Source organism: Bombina bombina, chromosome 6 (assembly GCF_027579735.1).
Source record: "Bombina bombina isolate aBomBom1 chromosome 6, aBomBom1.pri, whole genome shotgun sequence".
Classification (NCBI taxonomy): Eukaryota; Metazoa; Chordata; class Amphibia; order Anura; family Bombinatoridae; genus Bombina; species Bombina bombina.
Window position 1 is genome coordinate 658,669,923 of NC_069504.1, and position 9,962 is coordinate 658,679,884.

The window sequence follows — 9,962 nt, forward strand, 5'->3', positions numbered from 1 at the left end:
CTTTGTATAATCCCTGCACCACTGGTTCAGCATACAGAGCTGAAGAGGTCGCATGTGAAAACGAGCAAAGGGGATCGCGTCCAATGCAGCAGTCATAAGACCTAGAATTTCCATGCATAAGGCTACCGAAGGGAAAGATTGAGACTGAAGGTCTCGATAAGCTGAAACCAATTTCAGACGCCTCTTGTCCGTCATAGACAGAATCAAGAACACTGAATCTATCAGGAAACCTAAAAAGGTTACCCTTGTCTGAGGAATCAAACGAACTTTTTGGTAAATTGATCCTCCAACCATGTTCTTGAAGAAACAACACTTATAAAAGACTGGAAAGGTTCTTTCTAGTGAAAATGAGCAAAGGGAATTGAATCCAATGCTGTGGCCATAAGACCTAAAACTTCTATGCATATATAGCAACTGAAGGAAATAATAGAGACTAAAGGTACCGATAGACGGAACCCAATAACATTATCCCTTGTCTGATAGAGACAAGGACAGTGACACAAACTATCTGGAAACCTAAAAAAGGTGACCCTTGTGTGAGGAATCAAGAGCTTTTGAAAAAAAGATCCTCTAACTATGTCCTGAAGAGTAAGTGAATCATATGAGATTCCGCATCCTCAGAAAATAATCTGAATGAAAACAGAAAAATGAAAATATGCATTTATTGTATCTAATGAAAACAAATAATGCTATCAATGACCATAAAAAGGCAAAATAGTTTGAATAAAACTCCAAAACCCGGTTCCTCAAAAGGAACTGGAAGAAATACCCCAGAAGATTCCAGGTCTGAGCAGCACTTGAACCCCATGGGTGCCCAGCCATGCTTCAACAGTACCCAAAATATATAGGACAGAAACACAGTTAAAGAAAGTGTTAGCCTTACTGGAATAAAATCAAAGAAATTTGGACAAAATAAATTTCAAAGAAGCCTTAACCTGCCCCTTACCAGCCAAGCTGGAATACGGCACGTACATCGCAAAATTAGGGAGCTGATTTTGAACTCCAAATATAGACATGTTACTTGGGAAAGAACTCAGGAATTCGTTCCTTAATAAGAACAACCAAACCAGTATAAGCTTAAAGGGACACTGTAACCAAATTTTTTCTTTCGTGATTCAGATTGAGCATGAAATTTTAAGCAACTTTCTAATTTACTCCTGTTATCAAATTTTCTTCATTCTCTTGGTATCTTTATTTGAAATGCAAGAATGTAAGTTTAGATGCCGGCCCATTTTTTGTGAACAACCTGGGTTGTCTTTACTGATTGGTGGATAAATTCATCCACCAATAAAAAAGTGCTGTCCAGAGTACTGAAACAAAAAATGCTTAGATGTCTTCTTTTTCAAATAAGGATAGCAAGAGAACGAAGAAAAATTGATAATAGGAGTAAATTAGAAAGTTGCTTAAAATTGCATGTTCTTTCTGAATTACAAAAGAAAAATGTTGGGTTCAGTGTCCCTTTAAGGTTTTAGTCTTAGAACTCAACCTTGAAGCCCAGAGTAACAGTTAAGAATTGAATCCAATTATAAAACAAATAATTGATTATCTTAGAACAAAAGAAATATGGATTTTTTTTTTTTTAAAAATCACAAAATTCTTCTAGCTAAAAAAGCTAAAGACATAGATTAACACTCATTTGCAAAAATATTCAATAAAATGAAGACACAAATGAAATTATTAGCATGATAGTCCAGTTTAAAGGACCAGCCAATACAGTGGACTTGCATAGTCAATAAATGCAAAACAACAAGACAAATGCAACAGCACCTAGTCTAGTAAATGTTGTCCCTTTAACAATGCTAAAATAAATCATAATCTGATACTTGATCTTAAAGTAAACAGAGAAAATGAAGCAATTGCAATATCCAAATAAATCACAGGACCAAGAAAAGTACCTGAAACTAAATAATTTTCCATAAATAAGATACAACTATCTAAAGGAAAATAAATACTATTTTGCTATAGAAACAATAGCATAATTAGTAGAAATAGAGATAGCCCCAATAAATTGGAGAACCCTCCAAATTGAGTTTAACTGCTGGCAAAGAATATAGTTTAAAACCTTTGAAGAAAGAATAAAAGAAAATTATCAGCCTATTCCATTCCCTAGTATAGGGAATTGGAAAGAAAACCTCTGAAAACACAGAAGAAATAAATAGGCAGAAATAATGTCAGCTAGTCACCTTAATATCCAAAATAATCAACACCTTTTCAACAAAGAACAAATGTACTTTAATAATAGAAAAATAATAAAAAAGTAGATTTGTTAGTGTCAATATCTGATGAAGAAAATTTCTGAAAGAGAAAAAAACATCATCAGAGAAGGATAAATCAGTATGTTGTTGGTCATTTGAAACTTCAATAATTAAAAAAGAAGTGAAAAAGACCTAAAAATTTTATTAGAAGGCACGAAGTCAGACAAAGCCTTTAACATAGAATCAGAAAAATATTTCTTATAAGTCTTCTAAATATTTCTTGTAAGAAAAGAAAATATATAAAGCAAAAAATACTAATGGATGCCGCATGTAAAAGTATAACATAATAACTTATTACAAACCATAGCTAAAGATAAACATTTATAACATTTAAAATAAATGAACTTCGCTTTGGTAGAACTGAAACTCAGTTAAGCGTTTTTCCAGAAGTGGCTTCTGATTCAGAGTCCATCTGAGACATCTTGCAATATGTAATAGAAAAAACCAACATATAAAGCAAAATTGATCAAATTCCTTAAATGACAGTTTCAGGAATGGGAAAAAAATGCCAATGAACAAGCTTCTAGCAACCAGAAGCAATAAATAATGAGACAACAATGACGCTCAAATTTTTTAGCGCCAAAAAAGCCGCCCACATTATTTGGCGCCAAAAATGGCGCCATATCCGGTAACGCCGACATTTTTTGGCGTAAAAACGTAAAAAAAATGACGCAACTTCCGGCGACACGTATGACGCCGGAAATGACAAGAAAAATTTTTGCGCCAAGAAAGTCTGCGCCAAGAATGACGCAATAAAATTAAGCATTTTCAGCCCCCGCGAGCCTAACAGCCCACAGGAAAAAAAAGTCAAATTTTAAGGGAAGAAAAAATTGAATTATTCAAATGCATTATCCCAAATATGAAACTGACTGTCTGAAAATAAGGAACGTTGAACATCCTGAATCAAGGCAAATAAATGTTTAAACACATATATTTAGAACTTTATATAAAAGTGCCCAACCATAGCTTAGAGTGTCACAGAAAATAAGACTTACTTACCCCAGGACACTCATCTACATGTAGTAGAAAGCCAAACCAGTACTGAAACGAGAATCAGTAGAGGTAATGGTGTATATATAAGAGTATATCGTCGATCTGAAAAGGGAGGTAAGAGATGAATCTCTACGACCGATAACAGAGAACCTATGAAATAGACCCCGTAGAAGGAGATCATTGAATTTAAATAGGCAATCACTCTCTTCACATCCCTCTGACATTCACTGCACGCTGAGAGGAAAACCGGGCTCCAACCTGCTGCGGAGCGCATATCAACGTAGAATCTAGCACAAACTTACTTCATCACCTCCATAGGAGGCAAAGTTTGTAAAACTGATTTGTGCGTGTGGTGAGGGGTGTATTTATTGGCATTTTGAGGTTTGGGAAACTTTGCCCCTCCTGGTAGGAATGTATATCCCATACGTCACTAGCTCATGGACTCTTGCTAATTACATGAAAGAAATAAGTCTCTCCAATTTCATGACGACTTAGAAAGCAAACCATAGTGGTCAGAAGACAGACCTTATGTCCTATGGAATAATTCTCACAGGAGTCCATGGCTAGGATCTTATGGTGCAAGCACAGAGTGCACGTGCTGCTAACCCAGCCCCCTCCATAAGCAGCAGTGGTGAACAAGCAACAACAGTTTGTCACCAATGCTTTTTTTAGTTAAACTTCCTGGGCCACCCATTTGGTATCCTTGTGCACAGAACAGTCTGTCACAGTAAGATCTCAGTGCTCAGGTTAGACAGAGCACATCAACAGTGATGCATCAAGCTATAGCCTTGCTTAGAACTCCAAAAGGCAGTTTAGTGTGTGGGACAGCTATCTACTGCAAATACACATGGCTTGAAGTTCCACTGCTGGAGCATCTGACTATGATTAAAGGATTACTTTGTTATAATTTTTAAGCTAAACAACTAACATATTAAAGTTAATAAACATTAATTAAAACCTACTGACCTATATTTTCTCCAAAACGAAGTTTCATAACGTTCTAAAAGTTATATCTTTTATTCGCCGATGATGTCACGTTATCCTGCCCACTATTTTCAGCACTGCATGTTCAAAATACTTAAACCAATAACTTTGTGTTTAAAGCGCCATTTTGAAACCTAGGTATTGTAAACGGATTGGTACAGAGCAAAGGATACCCACGGAGTGGGTTTGGAAAACAATTAAATTTGCAGACAAGATTTCTGATATACGGTAGAGATATGTAAATGAAATGCTATTGATAAAAAGCGTATTTGGGGTAGTTAGTAACAGGCATAGAAAATATTTACTTACAGTGGCCCTTTAAGTAACCATTAAGCACCTCAGAAGAATGCTGAATGGGTAAAGTGTACAGCATGAGGAAGAGGTGATGAGACAGTGATAAGATGGCTGTTTACAGGGGATAGAGGGCGTAGAGAGATGTAGGAAGAGGCAGCAGTATGTAGGGAAGTGAGTGTAAGAATGAAGCAGTGCTCTAGGTGGGAGTGTACAGGCAGGCAGAAGGGTTGTAGAGAGAATAGTGTGAGGGCAGTTGGTGTGAGCGAGGAGACAGTGAGATGGTCTATACAAATGTGCCTCCAACATTAAAGATGCAAGGGAGCCAATCAAGGTAAATATTAGGGTTGCACCGATACCGATACTAGTATCGATACCAAGTATTTGCATGAGTACTTGTATTCGTGCAAATGCACCGATACTTAATCCTATACCTCCAATTCCTACCCAAACACCATCTAGTGGCATTTTTCAAACTCCATGTTCCCATTTAATTTTAAGCTGGAGTGGAGACAACCAAAAATTGTTCACTTCAGTTCTGCCAATACAAATTGCTATTTGTATTATTGTACGTCAGAGCAGTGCTCCAAAAGCTGCTACTTGACAGCTGGAAGTCTACCTGGGAGAGATCACTATACCTCATTCAGACAAACCCCTGAAGTACTGGGCAGTTAATAAACTGAGATTTAATGGCCCAAAAATATCTTTCTGACCCATGCAGTAGTGTAAAGACTGTTCAGCTTAGCGTCAAACGTCCTTACTGATAACAGAAATACTTATAGCTGAACATGCAGAGATGCTTCTGTTCCTTAACAACTTGCCACTAACTTTTGAAAAAATATTCTAACTGCTATATTGCCAGTTATACTGCTAGTTCTCATCTTGCACAATTATGCTCAAAACATACTGTACTCTGAGGAACAACCTTAGCCAGGGCTGGACTGGGAATAAAAAGCAGCCCTGGAAAAATATGAAGATCAGTCCTATTGTCTGTTGAGTCAGTAGATGACAAATGCCCCATTTTTTCTCAAAGGGGATTACTTGGATACTCCTTCCCCAATATTATTTTCAGAATTATATTACTTTGTATTAAGTACAAATGTCAAATTGATGAGTTATATAGGCACCCTACAACCAAATTAAATTGTAATTTTCCAGCCCCAGGATATCTTGAGATACAGTTCATAATTACAAAGAAGCGATCTTAATAATTGTTTGTATTGTGCCTGGTAAACTGTTATGACATAAAAAAGTAATTGGTATCGATAAGTACTGGGGGGAAAAAAAAAAGTATCAGTACTTGTACTCTGTCTTTAAAAAAAAAAAAATTGTATCGGTGCAACCCTAGTAAACATGTAATTGTACATGTTATTTTAATATTTATCTGCTACTTAAAAATATTGCATGGTCATGGTCTGTGGAAAAGATAGATGTTGGTCTTACACTTAGATTTTGCATATTCTGCCACATTGCATTAGAGAAGCAGAATGATATGGGGTTGATTACAATCTTTAAGAGATTTTGTAGATTATTCATAAACACTTTTTTTTAAAAAAAAAAAAAGTACTTTCTAAATGATAATGAACCCAGATTAGATCAAATACAGTGTGTAAATTACACAGTGTGCATAAAGTGAAGGGTGGGGTATGCTAAATACTGGTTTAAAGGGACAGTCAAGTAAAAAAAAAAAAACTTCTCATGATTTAAAGGGACAGTCTACACAAGAATTTTTATTGTTCTAAAAAGATAGATAATCCCTTTATTACCCATTTCCCAGTTTTGCATAACTAACATTTATAATATACTTTTAACCTCTGATCATCTTGCATCTAAGCCTCTGCAAACTGCCCTTTTTTTCAGTTGTTTTGACAGACTTGCAGTCTAGCCAATCAGTGCCTGCTCCCTAATAACTTCTCGTGCACGAGCCAATGTTATCTATATGAAATACGTGAACTAACACCCTCTAGTGGTGAAAAACTGTTAAAATGCAATCTGAAAGAGGGGGGCTTCAAGGTCTAAGAAATTAGCATATGAACCTCCTAGGTTAAGCTTTCAACTAAGAATACCAAGAGAACAAAGCAAAATAGGTGATAAAAGTAAATTGGAAAATTGTTTAAAATTACATGCTCTATCTGAATCATGAAAGTTTATTTTGGCCTAGACTGTCCCTTTAAATAGGTAATGTAATTTTAAACAACTTTCCAATTTACTTTTATCACCAATTTTGCTTTGATCTCTTGGTATTCTTAGTTGAAATCTAATTCTAGGAGGTTCATATGCTAATTTTTTTAGACCTTGAAGACTGCCTCTAATCTGAATGCATTTTGACCACTAGAGGGCATTAGTTCATGTGTTTCATATAGATAACATTGAGCTCATGCATGTGAACCCTGGAGTGAGCAGTGATTGGCTAAACTGCAAGTCTGTCAAAAGAACTGAAATAAGGGGTCAGTTTGCAGAGGCGTAGATACAAGGTAAACAGTGGTAAAAAGTGTATTTCTATAACAGTGTTGGTTATGCAAAACTGGAGGTGTAATAAAAGGGATTCTCTTTCTTTTTAAACAAAAATTCTGGTGTTGACTGTCCCTTTAATTCAGTCCATGGAAATGTTGCAATTTGGTAACTAAAGGTCAAAATATATATTAGTACTGTCTAACTGTTAAACATTTTCAAAATGCTGAGCTAAGGGGCGGTTTTCAACGGATTAGAAATCAGTTTGAGCCTACCTAGGTTTAGCTTTTCAAAAATACCACCAAAAGGAACAAAGCAAATTTAATAAGTCAATTGAAAAGTTGTTAAAAATTGCATGCCCTTTCCGAATCATGAAAGTTTAATTTTGACTTGACTGTCTCTTTAAATTTGCAAAAATGCTTCTACTAAAAGTTAGCTTTTTAAAAGCATACGCAAACTTGCTGTGAGGGCCCTGCACCATTATTCAAACATACCTTAGAGAATCAGTGGTCTGAATGACAAATTAAAAGTTTTACCCGATACATTTATTTCAGGACACGGCAAGTCCACGGATCATCTCTAATTACTATTGGGAATACCACTCCTGGCCAGCAGGAGGTGGCAAAGAGCACCACAGCAGAGCTGTTAAAGGGACAGTAAAGCGAAAACTAAACTTTCATGATTCAGATAGGGCATGCAATTTTAAAAAACTTTCCAATGTACTTTTATCATCAAATTTGCTTTGTTCCCTTGGTGGTATTTTTTAAAAGCTAAACCTAGCTAGGCTCAAACTGATTTCTAAACAGTTGAAACCAGCCTCCTAGCTCAGAGCATTTTGAAAGTTTTTCACATGTGTCATATAGATAACATTGTGCTCACTCCCGTGAAGTTATTTAGGAGTCTTCACTGATTGACTACACTGCATGTCTGTCAAAGGCACTTAGATAAGGAGGCTGTCTGCAAAGGCTTAGATACAAGGTAATCACAGATGTAAAAAGTATATTAATATAACTGTGTTGGTTATGCAAAAATGGGGAATGGGTAATAAAGGGATTATCTATCTTTTTAAATAAGAAACATTTTGGTGTAGACTGTCCCTTTAAGTATCACCTCCCCTCCAACCCCAGTCATTCGACCAAAGGAAAAAGAGAAAGGAAGTAAGGTGCTTGAGGTTTACAACACAAAAACTGTCTAAATAAACAGGGCAGGCAGTGGACTCACCGTGTCAAGAAAAAAAATCAGGTAAGCATAAATTTCGTTTTAATCCAATGACAGGGAGTCCACGGATCATCTCCAATTACTATTGGGAATTAATACCAAAGCTAGAGGACACAGATAAGGGAGGGACAAGACAGGGAACCTAAACGGAAGGCACCACTGCTTGAATAACCTTTCTCCCAAAAGAAGCCTCAGCCGAGGCAAAAGTATCAAATTTATAGAATTTTGAAAAGGTATTTAAAGAGGACCAAGTTGCAGCTTTGCAAATTTGTTCCACAGGAGCTTCATTTTGGAATGCCCAGTAAGAGGAAACAGCCCTCGTGGAATGAGCCATGATTCTCTCAGGAGGCTGCTGTCCAGTAGTCATAGACCAAACAAATTATACTCAGCCACACAGAAAGTAGCCGTAGCTTTCTGACCCTTGCGTTACCCCAGAGAAAACAAACAAAGCAGAATACTGGCGAAAATCCTTAGTCGCCTGTAAAAAGTATTTCAACACATGCACCACATCTAGGTTGTGCAGCAGATGTTCCTTTGTGTCCTAACTCTTCTCATAAAGAGCAACGATCTGTTTATTAATATTCCTATCCGAAACCACTTTAGGGAGGAAACCTAACTTAGTATGCTGAACTACCTTATCCGAGTGAAAAAGGTAAGGGGATTCACACTGCAACGCCGAGAGCTTCGAGACTCTACGAGCAGAAGACATTGCAACAAGAAACAAAAAAAAACCTTTCCAAGATAACATCTTAATATCTAAGGAATGCATAGGCTCAAATGGAGCCTGCTGAAGAACTAAGAACAAGGTTAAGACTCTGAGGAGTAACAGGTTTGAACACAGGCCTGATTATGACCAAGGGCTGACAGAAAAATTGCACGTCCGTTACATCCACCAGACGTTTATGCATCAAAATAGACAAGGCGGATATTTGACCCTTCAAGGTACTAGCAGATAATCCTTTCTCCAGATCTTCCTGGAGAAAATAAAAAATCCAAGGACTCTGAACTCTACTCCAAGAGTAACCTCTGGATTCACACCAGATATCTACACCATATCTTATAGTAAATCTGTCTGGTAACAGGTTTACGAGCCTGAATCATGGTCTCTATGACCACGCTTAGATAAAAGCATTGAATCTCCAAGCAGTCAGCTTCAGAGAAACGAGATAGGAAGGGCCCTTTAAGTAGAAGGTCCTTCCTCAGTGGAAGTCTCCAAGGTGGGAGAGACGACATCTCCACTAGATCTGCATACCAGATCCTGCAAGGCCACGGAGCAATGAGGATCACCGACGCCCTCTCCTGTTTGATTCGAGCAATGACCCGAGGAAGAAGCGCGGAGGAAACAGGTATGCTAGACTGAAATTCCAAAGGACCGTCAGAGCATCTATCAGTACAGCCTGAGGATCCCTTGACCCATACCTCAGGAGCTTGGCATTCTGTCGAGATGCCATGAGATCCAGCTCCGGCTGTACCCATTTAAGAATTAAGTTGGAAAACACCTCCAGAAAAGTCTGTCTGCTAAGAAAATATGCTTTCCAATTGTCCACTCCTGGAATGTGGATCGCAGCTAGATAGCAGTTGTGGGTCTCTGCCCACTGAATAATCCTGGATATCTGTCATGGCCAAGGAACTCCGAATTCCTCCCTGATGGCTGATGTAAGCCACTGAAGTTATGTTGTCTGACTGGAACCCGATAAACCGGGCTGAAGCTAACTGAGGCCAGGCAAGCATCGACTATTGCCCTCAGCTCTAGGATGTTTATGGATAGGA